We start from the raw sequence: 15096 nt of genomic DNA on the forward strand, positions 1-15096 counted from the left end.
TGACTAGGAGCTGCTGAAGAGCTCTGAGCCCTGTCACTACATAATCCCTTTTGGGGGCCAAGAGAGGGTTAAACTGCAGTATCTGGCAGACAGAAGTGGACTCATTAAGGGAGACTGGGAATATTACACTGAGAGAATTACAAAAACTGATCTTAGAGTTTTTAGGGGACCCGGACCCCCAGCTGTGTTAGCCTTAGGATCAGTATGATTCAGCCACCTAAAATTTTATCTGTGCCTAATAGCTGTCTAAAGGTTTGGTAGGTGGCAAAGGTTTTAAAAGATTTTTCACGGCAAAGTGGAAGAACTTAGTTGTGGACAGACTGAGCCTGCTTTAACAAGGCTTTGCTCAATATTTTCAGAACCTTCTAGCATTTATTTGACAATTTTACTTCTTGGGGACAAACAAATCAACGTCAAAAGGAAAACTGCTGATGCTGAAATATGAACTTAAAAGGTATGTATTTCTGTCCTTGAGACCCTAACTCATTGACTAGAACTTGAAATTCTTTCTTTATGTAGTAATTTCCACCGAATGCACAGACCATCGCATTAGTTGGTGGTGGAAGAAATTGGCTGTGTATAGAATCAAGGTAGTGGGTGGGGTCATCTTATGAGTGAAGCACAAGACCACACTCTGTCTGCAAGTCACTGGGTGCTCCAGAGTAGAGCCCAGCATTGCAACAATTTCTAGTCATAATTTCAAGCCCGTCTTAAAGCATCTACGGGTCCACATGGCTCTCTCCCTCGATAATACATCTTGAAATAAGTGCACACTATACAAACCTTATCCAAACAAGTCTCACTCAACACGCATAGTAAAGATTTTGATACACGATAATTCACTTATTTTTTTTACTTTAGTCGTACTTGTAGAAAAACACCCGAGTACAATGCAAGTGCATCTGTACAGCAGTTCCTCAATCAAGGTCCCTCCTCGAATCCCCAGAGGTTCTCAAACCCACATGCAGCATTCCAAAATGCATCACAAGTGATACAGTGTGAACAATAGATCAGAAAAATAACCAACACTACAACCATCCTGTAAGAAGGAGTCATACATACAGAGAAGTGTTTAGAGCGAGGTCCTTGATCACCACACTGTGGGAGCTAAACCCCAATAATCACCTGAACCCCAATATTTGGTCACCCTGATTTTATAATAATTATTTAAAAAATTTGTTCCAGTATCTCCAACTGGTCTAGAGGTTAGAGACTACACTCATCAGGAGACAGAATTTAGCAGAGTTAAACAAAATAAAATATTGGAAGCATAAAGCACTGAATTCTACATCACAAATTAGGCAAAAGGTGAATGTATTACAGAATAGGTACAATGCGATACAGAGAAAAATGCATGAAATGCCATGAAGGCCCAAATACAGAGATAGAGATAAATGCAAATTCATAACATTTAGTAGTCCCTAGTTAGGTAAAATCTAAGCATAAATTCCAAGTGTCAAACTCATAAAGTGTATTGACAGCATCCCAATAGGAAGTCTAAGACAAATGAAAAGAGTCTTGGAGGAAACTGGAAAGTAGTCCCAAAAGAGAGAAATAGAGGAGCAGAGAGCCAAGGGGTGAGCCAATGGGGGCAAACAGATCCCCAGACCCAAGGGCTTTTATACACGATTCACACAGGCTATTAATATATTTTGCAATTTTAGCATAGTATGATCATGGTTAAGGTTGCATTGGGAAATCAGGAACAGCAACGAAATGTTTTAAATCTTTAGAACTAATTTCTTAAGGCAAGAGGTATCTTCCACCTGCTCCCTCGGCAACTGCACTCTGGAGATGTAAACACAAAATGAAACATTTTTTAAACAATGGCTCATAAAATTAGCACGCATACAAAGGAACTTCCGGCGGAAGTCTCTGAAAATTATAATTAAGTACACCATTGGAACTTCATTCACAATACACACTTTCTAATATTGTTGAACATTACTAATACATTGACGTCATTCACTTGGTGCACATCAGAAAAAAAGTGAGAGAGATTTTTTGCAGCGGGACACTAATTGGAAGAAGCAAATGAGCAGGTGCAAGTTGAGCAGAACACCAGAAACTGCATCCACTCTAAAAAACATAATAGAATCTAACATGAAAGTATGGCAAAACCATTTATAGCATAGTTTTATGCTTCTAAGTCACATAGGAAACCTGTTCCAAATGCAGCATCACTAGTTCATAGGTTACGATTCTAAGCATCATTAAAAACACTAATTATCAATAATAGTTTTCACACAACACTTGCACATTTTGCACATTTCATTAACATTACAACAACAGGTAGCCCAGATTGTGCATACTAGTGTACTGGGTAACAGTAAAACATCTGTTATTTGTCAACAACACCAAGAGACTCCCTGGGATAAACATGCATTTACACAAATACGCATGTTTCGTTATGTTCTGCTCTTCTTAAAACTTGTCGTTTGGTGCAAATGAAATGTAAAATATGTTAGAGAGCGTGCTTGAGAATTTTCAATATGTCTCGAAAATAGAGAGGAAAGGCTTGGTTCAAATCCTAATTTCAAATATTTTCACACAAGCATGTAGTTGGAAAGATAATTAGTAAATGGCAGTGTGCAAAGAGAGTTTGAAGTTTCATTTTTTTTAAAACAGTACTTAAGTGAGCACATTCATTGTAAAACAAAAAAAATATTTTCTGGAGATTTGTGCTGTGGAAAGGCTTGTGCTTGGGAGGAGGCTCGTGTTTTTTACCTACATTGGTTGGGAGTTACTATGTTGTGCCGTGAACTGGAACAGGTACTGAGTTGTGTGAGAATGTATGATACCTTCTTCTGTACTGGTCTGTGTTTATAGGTCTGCCATTAGCCAAGACCTTTTGAACTTACTAAAATTATACCTATAATATACTTATTTAAAGGGCATTTCAGCAACCTTTCTTCATCCACTGGTCTGTTGTTGTGTCATTCACATTTTGCTTCGCCTACTACAGCATAGAGCATGAGGCAAGCAGTCAGCCTAATTAAGCCTCTGGGAAACTTCCCTTTGATTGACTGCATTTTGCTCTTTCACAAGAAGCACATGCACACCCAAGGAAGTTTCCTTCAGTGCCAGTGTTTTTGTTTGTACTTCCTGTATAGAGCCTGCTGTGACAGCTGGAGGCTTTTCATGTGAGCACAGACCACATTCTCTACTAATGTTCCTAAATTCCTTTCAGAAAGGCCTTGCTCATCTGACTGCTGCTAGTTTAGCTCATATGAACTCTCAATACAAGTGACCAGTGTGCTCTTTCAGTCTTTCTGTCTTCCTTTCTCTTTTTCTAACTTTCTCTTTTGTTCTCTCTCTTTCCTGTTCACCTTTATCTTTCTATTTCTTTATCTTTTTGCCGTATTTCTTTCATTCTTTTTTCTTTTTCTCCTTTATTCTTATTTAATTTTTTTTCTTTCCTTCCTTCCATCTGCTGCCAAAACCATGTTTGATGCTTTGAGCACATACACACTTCACTGTTCAAAGGCATAGTGGAGTAGTTCTAGACGAACCTTTGGTTAAAACTGTACTCTTGGTCATCTCATGACAATACTATGTATCATATACAAGGATAGTGTGTTTTATGCACCAAAGGCTTTGGAACCATTTTGAGTTATTTATACATACAATAAATTGATCTTGCAATGATGTTTTGCAAAAAATGAGACATTTAAGCATTGTGGGGTTCTCAAGAGGAGGTATCTATATTTAAATATTTGCATATAAATAATGGCACAAATGTCCAATAATAATGCATGTGTTATTGTTGACAAAATAGATTAGATAAATCTGTCCCGCTAGACTAGTTCCTCCTTTTTGCGTTTCACTATGACCCATGGCATTCTGCCCTTTCAGAAGAAGCACATTCACCCACAAATTAGTTCCCTTCAGGGCCAGGGAGTTCTATGGTAATGTCTGCATTATTTAAGCCCACAAATAACATTTTTGCCTTTAGCCAATGCTATTTTTAGATTAGTAAGGGCCAAGCAGCTTGAATAATTAAGTTTTACAAAAACCATGACAAAAAACATAGGAATTGCCAAAAGGCTTGCCGCCAGTGCCTGACCTATTGGCTTTACCAATGCTTGTGTAGGTATAGGAATTACCTCTCTAGAAGAGGGTGGAAGCAAATCTACTTCCTAAGCTGTAGAGTACACCTTGAGGAGCTGGAGCATAAGCAGATCACTGTAAGTGCTAAACAAAACTGATGGTAATACGTCTGTGGGATAGCTATTGGTAAGAAAGGATAGGTTGTTTTTACCTGAAGGAGTTAGGCAAATTGGTTTTAGTACGAATGTGAGGGAGTTCATGTTGGTAAGTGTTGCAACGGAGTTGGGTGTCACGAACGTCAGTACTACGACACTCCAATCTCAAAGGAGTTGTGCAGGATCAGTGGCTGGGGCGATGCAAGGCCTGCAGAGTCATTGGGGTCGTTGCGCTTCTGCAAGGTCCACGGCTTCAGGTGCAGGCGGTGTTGCAGGTACCATGCGGTGGCGTCCTTAGCGAAGTTGCACGGCGTCGTCCGGTGTGTTTTCTCAGAATTGTTCCAGAAATTCACTTCCAGGGACCCAGTAACTGGAATGGCACCCTCTGGAAAGCTAGAGTCCACAGCATGTAGACTCAATCTTGGGTGGTGAAGCCTTTGTTGTCCCTGAGGCTTCAAAATAGGAGGCAAGCTCTACTCCAAGCCCTTGGCGATACCTCTCAAGCAGGAATGCACAACACAGTCCAGTCTTTGTTCCCTTTCACAGGCAGAAGCAGCAACTGCAGGATAGCCCAACAAAGCACAGGCAGGGGCAGCACGTCTCTTCAGCTCTTCTCCTTGGCAGAGGTTCCTCTTGATTTCAGAAGTGATCTAGAAGTCCAGGGTTTTGGGTCCACTACTTATACCCCTTTCTGCCTTTGAAGTAGGCAAACTTCAAAGGAAAGTCTCTGTTCACAAAATCCTGCCTTGCCCAGGCCAGGCCCCAGGCACGCCCCAGTGGGTTGGAGACTGCACTCTGTGAGGGCAGGCACAGCCCATTCAGGTGTAAGTGACCACTCCTCCCTCCACTCCAGCTCAGATGGATCATTGGGATATGCAGGCTACTCCCCTGCTCCCTTTGTGTCACTGTCTAGAGGAAATTCACAAACAGCCCAACTGTCAGTCTGACCCAGACAGGAAATCCACAAACAGGCAGAGTCGTCACAGAATGGTTTAAGCAAGAAAAAGCCTACTTTCTAGAAGTGGTATTTTCAAACTAACAATCTAAAAACCAACTTCACTAACAGATGTATTTTTAAATTGTGAGTTCAGAGACCCCAAACTTCACATTTCTTTCTGCTCTCAAAGAGAAACTGCACTTTATGGATATTTAAAGGCAGCCCCCATGTTAACCTATGAGAGAGATAGGCCTTGCAACAGTGAAAACCGAATTTAGCAGTATTTCACTGTTAGGACATGTAACACACATCAGTACATGCCCCACATTGAACATAAACTGCACCCTGCCCATGGGGTTACTAGGGCCTACCTTAGGGGTGTCTTTCATATATAAAAAGGGAAGGTTTAGGCCTGGCAGGTGGGTACTCTTGCCAAGTCTAATTGGCAGTTTAAAAATGAACACATAGACACTGCAGTGCCAGGTCTGGGCCATGGTTACAGGGCTACTCATGTGGGTGGCACAACCAGTGCTGCAGGCTCACTATTAGCATTTGATTTACAGGCTCTGGGCACCTCTAGTGCACTTTACTAGGGACTTACTAGGAGATCAAATATGCCAATCATGGAAAAGCCAATTACACATTTACATTACACAGGAGCAGTTGCACGTTAGCACTGGTCAGCAGTGGTAAAGTGCCCAAAGTGCCAAAAACAGAGTTCAGCACACAGTCTAAATATGGCAAGCAGAGGTTAAAAAGACAGGGGAGACCACGCCAAAGGACGCCAGGTCTAAGATGCTGCCAAGGCTTTTTCTTCAAATTTGTATTTGAGAGTTAAGTTGTGTTTTAACGTTCACAAGCTCCTTTATCTGGCTCCCTCCTTGTTTTATTTGTGCCCCAAAGAGAGGCTACTCTGGGCTCTGTTTATCTAGTGCTGATCTCAGGGTGGTTGCAATGTTATTATTACTTGGGAACGGGCATAAACAATGACATGAGTCTTCATTTCAAGAATAGTTTTGTAAAACATGTTCGCATTAAAATATGCAGAGGAAAATAGCAAAAGTAATCTGTAATACGAAATAAGTAACAAAAGAAAACCTAATTTCTTCCTTTTACCCTTCGCCTCCCTGGTGCAAGCCGAACATCAGGATGAAGCAAAATCTTGAAGCGCTCGTTGTGATATTTAAGTCTCGGCTCCAAGGAAGCTCATCCTCAGCTAGCTAAGGCCGATCAAGGCAGGGCCGAGGACTGTCAATGGTTTGATCTTTTCAGATCTGCACATGAAAGGCTGCAGCTGCCTTGTTGAACAGCCGCATGATGAAAGTTCACGTCTGTGTGCCATCCCTATAGCTTAGCTCGGGAATGTTTGGCGAAAGAATATTTGTTTCACTTCATAGTCACAGGTTCGAATCTCCATGGTCCACTCAGCATTTCATCCTTCTGGGGTAGATAAAATGAGTTCCATTTATTTGGGTAACAAAGACCATATGATGTAACTTGGTCAAACTCAGGCCACTGGAGATGTGCAATTTCGAGGGTTAGCATTTTCCACATAATTATTGATGTGCCACATAATCCATTATTTGCTGCATAATCTACAGAATGTAACTAAAAACCTGTATTTCTAGCTCAAAAGGATCAAAAGTTAATAAATATGCAGTGAAGTAATGCAATCCAATTAGCATGGATTAGCATGGCCGATTTAAATTAGGATGCTAAATGGGAACATTTTCATTTTTTGCTGCAGATATAGAAAGAAGGTAAATGGAAGTGCTTTAGTTGTATGTAAGGCCGCTGGAATTTTGTGGCAGGAAAAGACCAAATTACGAGGCAGGGTTTACCAATTTATGAGGCAAGTAAGGTCCAGGTATGAATTTACAACGCCAATAGCTCTAACTCAAGCATTTGCGAGACTTATTGCATTGCAAATGCTTGTTTATTTAAACCGTAAGTCATGTTGTACAGCAGCTAGCGCCTCTGTGCAACATGTTTTAACAAGCCAAGGCTCATTAATTTCAGCTTCTGACAACAAGAAAATTGAGGAGGAAGTGTAAAACAATTTAACTGGCAGTAGTACAGAGGTAGGGTGTGTAACCCTGTACTTACTTAAACACCAAACACTAGGCGCACCCTGTGCACTACAGCATTGCACCAGGCTCTATTATGAGCTGGAGACAATGCTGTAGGCCGATTCCCCCTGGGCCAGGGGAAATTCCTGATGGGTGCAGTGGGGAGGCTGCCACACTGGCGGCAACCTACCCGTCGGGACTTCGGCAGACGGGCTTTTTCGTCCGCCGAAGTCATAATAAGCCCCATTGTGTGGTATTTTGCCCCTAAAATGCCTAAATGTTTCAGGCTATTTTATATGCTTACAAATGTATATATTTTTTGCATAAATGAACAGTGTGAATTATGGCCATTGGCCCCAAAAAATAATCTGTAACGCAATCTTTACACCTCTGTATGTTTTCTTCTTGCAGAAACATTTGGTGGGCACTAGACGTTACTTTGTGGTGTGATCCCATGAGGTGCCAATGCTTCCTGGTACTATTATAGCAGTGCTTACTTTACCGGATCGCTCCTCATGCAGTACACACAAGTCACAAATGTGGAGCCTTCAATATAATGCCACTTTTCTCCACCCTAAGTTGACAAGATGGCTGGCACTGCTTTGGAACGCATGATTGAAATGGTTTTGCATTGTGCGTTCCAAAGGAATGTCAGCCATCTAATATGGTGAGCTCAATGTTCACGGAGAGGAGAGGTGATGTGACGTAAGGACTAGAGCCACTGATACTGAAGCTGGAGAACCAGGTTCGAGTCTCCGCAGGAAGCTAAAAATTCTGTAATTAATTGAAAGAAAGAAGGAACAATGGGACATACCAGGGATTATACAAATATACAAACATAAGGGATTGTGTAAAATATGGAGTGCAAAGATTAAAAATAAACAAGCATGCTTGAAATGTGTGCAGGCATGCAGAGACTAAGTAAAGGCAGAAGACAAACAAAGCAAGCCCTGTGCAGGCAAAACAAAAAAAAGAGTTCTGCAAAAGCAGATGAAAACAGTACTTGGGTCTCAGAGCACTGATAAGAGAAAACGCATGAGGAACAGGCATTGGTAAATGCAGGAAATATGCTTCAGCCAATAAATACAGAGGAAACCTTAGTGGCAAGCACAGGGACCAATGAAAAGCAAGTGCAGGATGTAAGCCCCTTTTAAGATTTATATTGAATGCAATAGGTTTCACAAGCACAGCGCAAGCACTATGCAGGCAAAACTTAAAAAGGAGAACAAATCTGCATATAGTTTCACTGAGCTTGAAACATACACTTGACCTCCAGATTTCAATTACCAAGAGGGAGATTTTAGCGGATAACCATCACTGACAAATGGTACTTTTAAGTATAGTTGGGTGTCATTGACCTAATGATATATGAAAACACCCTAGTTACCTAGCAGCCTAACCACTGGCTCCAAGTACAGTTTTGCATTGTGGGTCACAATTTGAATGTTTGGTTGACCCCGGAACTGACAAAGAAAAAGTAATCTGGGTGCTTCCATGTGGCTGTATTAACATACCCTTACATAAGAGAGAAAGGAGAAGAACCACCTTGGGACCTACTCCAAGTGTAATTTGTGGAGATCTTATGATGAGTATTGCTATGTTAGCTAAGGCACCATCAATTGCAAAGACAGCTAATGGAACAAGAAGACAGAATAGGATGAAATGGCTACATAGTGACAGGCAGTTCTATAGGATACTCTGGGCATCAATGCATGCTTGTAGTTAGAAAGCTCATTCAAGTTTCTCATGGTAGTGACAGTGAGGGTATAAGTAGAAACTGATTAGTTTGGGAGGATTTAAATACATACATTGTATTATTTGACTGTTTTTATGGAAATGGGTTAGAAATGTACCTTGGACGAGGGACACATATACAATATGCTGCTGGACTTTTTGTCCCTTGTTTGTGTGCAGTTATATAATGGGTTGATTTGTACCTGTAAAATGGTTACATATTTGTGGTAAAGGCATTTGTTGTAAAGGTATATTCATAGTAAAAAAAAAACATTGTCGTAAAGCCATTCGTTGTAATAGTACTTGTTATTCCATCATACATCCCTGGCTACATTGTGACAATGAAGTTCCCATTAAACTGCATATCCAACATCATCCAAAGTGCTGATTTATGGTTTTACCTCTTGCTGTTTGGATGCCTAAGCAGGTCATTAAAAATAATGGGTAAGTATTATTCCCTAATTGCCATTTAATTTGCTTTAGTTATGTGTCATGACAACATGTTGGATTTTTGCTCACAAAGGCTTTCGTCAAGACCAATGAAAATACTGGTACTTTGGCAATATGCAATATTTTGCTGTGTAAGTTCATGACTTTGAATGCACACCATATCTTCTGTCTCAAGTTCATAAGACTCTTCTTTGAGGGTACAACATATCTTTGCGATTGCAATCTGCTAATGCAATCTGTTCAGCAAAGGGGTCCATTGCCATTGTTATCATTAGAAGGCACCAACATGCAATTGTATTAACATGCAAAGAATCCCACTGACCTTGGTTTGTGCATTTCCTGTCACAGGCACTAGGCCCAGTACACAAGTGGGGCTGCATAGTTTTTGAGACAAGTGGGGTAATGCTTGGTGGTATGAATTTTGTGGATTCCTGCTAATTCCGGATGTTTCTATCATAAAAATATATATGAAGAAGGTTGATTTTAGGCGAAGTTTGAGGTTTGTAGGATGTTGTGGGTAAGAAAACCTAGCAGGATCCATGTAAGGCACACTACCCTGGGTGCCTAGTTTTCAAAAAGGTCTGTGGTTGGTAGGTTTCTATGGGTGGTTGCCAATCACTGCCCCAAATACTGTAGCTACCCCTATTGCTGATATCTCCAATGAGCAGTTTAGGGTCTTTTGTGTTGCAGTCTATTCGCCCTCCCACACAAGTATAATTTTTATCAGGAGGCTTGAGGGAACGCTGGGTGGTAAGAAATTTGTTGCTTTCCACAGATTCCAGAACTTCACATCACAGAAATGTGAGGAATATGTGTGTCTTAGCTAAAGTTTGAGTTTAGCAAGGGTTTGTGGGTAAAATTATTTGGCGAATGCCATGCAAGTCATGCCACCCTGGACTCTCCTGGCATCTAGTTTTCAGAAATGTGTAGGTTTGGTATGGTTCCTTAGATGCCGGCTGAGCTAAGGTTAAAAATTCACAGCTTGCAAAAAAAAGGGATGCTTTTCCAAGGAAAAAGGTGATGTGGCCATGTAGCATTTTGGGCTCTTCCTTCTTGCAGGGGTTACGCCCACCCAAGAGAGGTACCATTGTTATCAGGAGACATGGGGCAACGCTGGGTGGTAGAAAATGTGTGGATCACCACAGAATCCAGAACTTTCTGCCACAAAAATGTGAGGAATAAGTGTGCTTTTAGACAAAGTTTGAGGTTTGCAAGATAGTGGGCCTTAGTTACAGGTAAGTATATTGGGCCTTAGATACAGGTGACTGGGAAAAAGTGGAACAGGGTAGAGTGGAATACAGCCTTAGAAATAGGGCCTTAGATATAAGTAAATACAGTGGAACAGAGTGGAATAGGGTACATTTTGGGTTCAGTGTTAGGGCCTTAGATATAGGTAAGTAGAGTGGCAATAAGTGGAACCAAGTGGAATGGTGTACAGTGGAGTGGTGTACAGTGGAGTAGGGTATAGTGGATGAGCATAGAGTGGGGTGGCATACATTGAAGTGGCGTGGCATAGCATAGAGTTAAGGGAACTGTTGTAGTGGCGTCCCATACAGCAGAGTGGAATGCTGTATTGTACAGAGTTGGAAACTGTTGTAGAGTGTTGTACACTGGAGTGCACGGGCATAGAGCTGAGTTCAAATTTGGACAGAGGAGTGTATGGGGATAGAGTAGAGTAGATTCTAGTAGCACGGCATAGAGTGTAATAGTGCTTTGTAAAATGGAGTTATATAGAGTGGAGGAGAGTGATGTGGTTTAGACTGGAGTGGTGTATGGTGGGGTAGAGTGTAATAACATACAGTGAAGTGGCGTGCAGTAAAGTGGGACAGAGTGGAATACCGTACAGTAGAGCGGCAAAGAATGAAGTAGCAAACTAGCGCAGAGTGGAGTGCAGTGGAATATCGTAGAGTGGAGTACAGTGGATATAGGTAAGTAGTAGGTCCCTGCCTATTACCACTTTATTTATATTTTTTATATACATTTAAATAAGTTTGCAGCCATGTAACACAGTAGTTTCACAAAATCGTTAGAAGATCTGCAAAAGTACAGCAGTGACAGATTCACTAAGTTTAAATGCCTTATAACTTAAAAAATATTTACCCTACTTTACTGCAGTACCAGAGACGCATCATTTCTGCCAAATTTCATGTAAACCCACTCAGTCATTTTCACACTACATCAAATACTATAGTATATGGAAAATCATTGGTGGAAAAACACGTTTTGGGATCCACTTTCATCTTTGCACCCCCTTAATGATTCACCACAAACATTGACATCATCTTATAATGTAGAAAATGCTATAGGTCTGCCAAGGTTTGCGGTGATTTATCAAATGGTTGGAGCGTTATTAGGGAGGTAATATCCAAAAAATGTCTATCTTTGGGAATACTAGCTATAACTATAGAGTTGCAATCAGATTTAATGTGATGTCTTTTTATATCTATTGTATTTGTTATGCATTTGTTTATTGGTTTACATAATCAAGTGACAATAAATATGTCTTTTAGTTGTTCATGTAGAATTTCTGAAAATTTACACATGCAGTCTAGTTTATTTGTTGGGCTTCCTTGTTACTTTTAGTAGGATTGTGCTTCATATGAAGCCCAAAGTGAATGAAAGCCAATCATTTATGTTATGAAAATTAAGATCTTTTTTATCATGTCCTTCATATAGTAGTTTGTGTAGCTCACTGCTGTGTCATTTTTCCATTTTGTTGCACAGGAGTACATAAGGAAGATGTTTTTTCTTTGGCTTGTTAGGCACATTTTTATTTTGTGAGCCAGAGTGCATGCAAAAAAACCTTATGTAGATTAACTTGTATTCTATTTGTTATGTATTTGTTTATATGCAGTCGTGGCTGCTGCCAGGAAGTGGTGTGGGGGGCAGCGGGCTGAGCGCAGGCTCCGGCTCGATTTATTTATTTATTTTTAAATTATAAACTTACCTGCCCCTCCGTGATCCGCTGCAGTCACCTCTCGTCTTCTTCCCTCCACAACCAATCCCAACGCTTCTCTCATGCTGTTACACAGCATGAAAGAAGTGCTGTGATTGGCTTGAGCAGGCAGAAATGCTGCTCAGGGAGGGAGTGAGGCACTGCTCTTGGTCTCCACCCAGCTGTAAAATATAGCCAGATAGAGAGTTTCTAAGTGCACATGTCAGTTTGGCCGGGCTCGGATAGCCGGCCAAAGTGACATAAGCATTTAGAAGTGCACCACTACTCCTCCTCCATTTGCTGACGTGGAGGAGGCTGTCCCGCCCGCCCTACACAAGCAGAAAAATAAAGGGATAATAAAATACTTTTATTACCCCTTTATTTTTCTGTTTTCAGCAGCCAGGTGACGCTCCTCTGCCATAGTGGAGAGGCCACCCCTGTTTATATGTTTCCATTAGCATGTGACTATGAATCGGTCTTTCAAGTGTTCATGTAGTAAACCTGAAACTTTACATTTGCACTCTAGTTTACTTTCTGGGCTTCCTTGCTAGTTTAGTACGATTGTGCTATATATAAGGACAAAGTAAATAAAAGGCAACCATTGTTATTGTTATAAAAACTGGGGTTATTATGTTTTTCCTAGTGGGCAATTATCATGCTCACCAGATGGTAGTTGTGTGTCTCATTGCTTGGTCACGTTTTTCATTTTGTTGTGCAGGGGTGCATAAGAAAGATCATTTTTGTTTGTCTTGTTGGGCCAGTTGTATTTTGTTAGCCAGAAAGCATGCAAAGAAAACTTATGTAGATTAAGATGTATTCTATTTGTCATATATTATAGGTTTCCAATAGCATGTGAACATAAATGGGTCTTTCAGTTGTTTATGTTGTAAATCTGAAACTTTACATAAGCAGTCTGGTTTATTTTTTGGCCCACCTTTCCACTTTTAGTTGTGTTTTGCTACAAGATATCAATAAGTTGAAAAACTATGTAACTTAGCATTTACTTATTCTTCTCACCTGCAGTCCCCCACAGTATCATCTGCACCCCCTAATATATCATACTGTCAAATTGCATAAAAATACAGCTGGCGGTTTTTGTGAGATGCGAAATACAAAGGTTTGTGGAAAATGCATTCGATTTGAGGCCCGTTTTGGGGCATCTATTTTTTCTTTGCACCCTCTTAACCAAACACTGTGAAACTTTCAGTCCTCCCAAAATGAAACAGGGGCAGCAGGTCTGCAAAGTTTCACGCACAGTCGTTGAACGGGCGCAAAGGTATAAAGGGACAAAGATCTGAAAAATTCCTATTTCTGGTCACCCTAACTATATCTACAGAGTGTCTACTGCCTTATTACATTACCTACTGGAGGTTGCCAGTAGATAGTTATAGTTAGGATCTAGTTTCCATAGGAAAAGAGTTTTTTTGTTTTGCTAATAACTTTGGCACCTTATGACGAATCTTCAGAAATTTTCCAAAATAGTTTGCCAATCACTTGAGCTGCTGTCTGGAAAGATTCAATGTGATTCATCCAGTGGGGGCCGAGAAAAAGGGGAGGGGGGGTCTCAAACCAGGTTTTGCCCGTTCAATTTCCTGTAAGGATTTTAGACACGACTACAGCCCGAACCGCTGAACGGAATTACACTAAATTTGGCAGTGGTCTAGATCTTGGTCTAGAAAGGGTGCTTTTTGTACCTTGGTTTAAATCTGTTCAGTAGTTTTGGAGTTATTAAAGAAAAAAGATTTATATATATTTAAAAACGTGGAGGGTCTGCAGATCCGACAGATCTCATGATGAGATCTGATTGGCTGCCACCACTTCAACCAGGTAGAGGTGGCAATCATCTTGGGACTCGGACTGGGCCCTGTCCAAGACAAAAAATATAAAAAAACATAAGGGAGCAGGGTAGCAATACCCTGAGGCCCACTGGTGCGGTCTACCAAATGTTTTTTTTGTTTTTTTTAAATGTTGCCACTGATCAATGGAAGTTTCCTGCCCTTGTTTTATTTTCATGTCTCTGGGGTGGCCCCGTTGCCCGGCTGATTTTGGCCCCAGAAACCCCATTCCCCAGGCCCCAGCCAATGCTAAAAGGGGGGAGAAGGGCAGCTCAGCCACCCTCCCTAGGCCAATTTTGGTCCTAGGGACCCCATCCCCTGGGGCCTGGCCTTATAGATATATTGGGAGGAGGCTTGCAGACCCACTCCTGGGCTGATTTTGGCCCCAGGGACTCTATCTCCTGGGGCCCAGCACAAGCTAAAATGGGGGAGATGTCAGCCCAATGGACCCCATCACTGGGGCCATGTTAGTAATGGGGAGGGAGGTTGGGTGACCCTCCTCCCGAGGCTGATGTCAGCCTCAGGGACTCCATCCCTCAGGGCCCGGCTGCATTTAGAAAGGGAGTGGAGGGCCGTGGGACCCCCTTCCTCAGCCATTAATAGTCTCGTAGGAACCCATTCTCCAGGCAAGTCCCAGGGTGCCCACCCCTGGGACATATTGGTTTCCCTGCTCACACTGGCGTGGGCAGGAAACCTCTGTTTACTTTTGCTTGGCGTGAGCAATTTCAAAGCTCCCACCAAGCAAGAGCAAACATTAAGTCCGCTCCTAGAGGACTGGAGCATGAAAAATGCTCCCGCCTAGTGGAAGCAGACTTGAGGTCTGTTTCCCTGCACGCAGCGCGGGGAAACAGATCTGAATATTCCTCCCCCCTGCAGGGATCAGTCTTTTTAGCGTGGGCAGAAGCAATGCTGCCTCGTGCTGGATGCAGGG

At 41.6% G+C, this 15096-nt stretch overlaps 1 protein-coding gene across 1 annotated transcript in view; it reads right to left on the minus strand.

Annotated features, from left to right (window-relative positions):
- ANKDD1B (ankyrin repeat and death domain containing 1B) overlaps window positions 1–15096 on the minus strand; it is a 516198-nt gene that overhangs the window by 73481 nt on the left and 427621 nt on the right. The window lies entirely within an intron of this gene.

Source organism: Pleurodeles waltl, chromosome 1_1 (assembly GCF_031143425.1).
Source record: "Pleurodeles waltl isolate 20211129_DDA chromosome 1_1, aPleWal1.hap1.20221129, whole genome shotgun sequence".
Lineage (NCBI taxonomy): Eukaryota > Metazoa > Chordata > Amphibia > Caudata > Salamandridae > Pleurodeles > Pleurodeles waltl.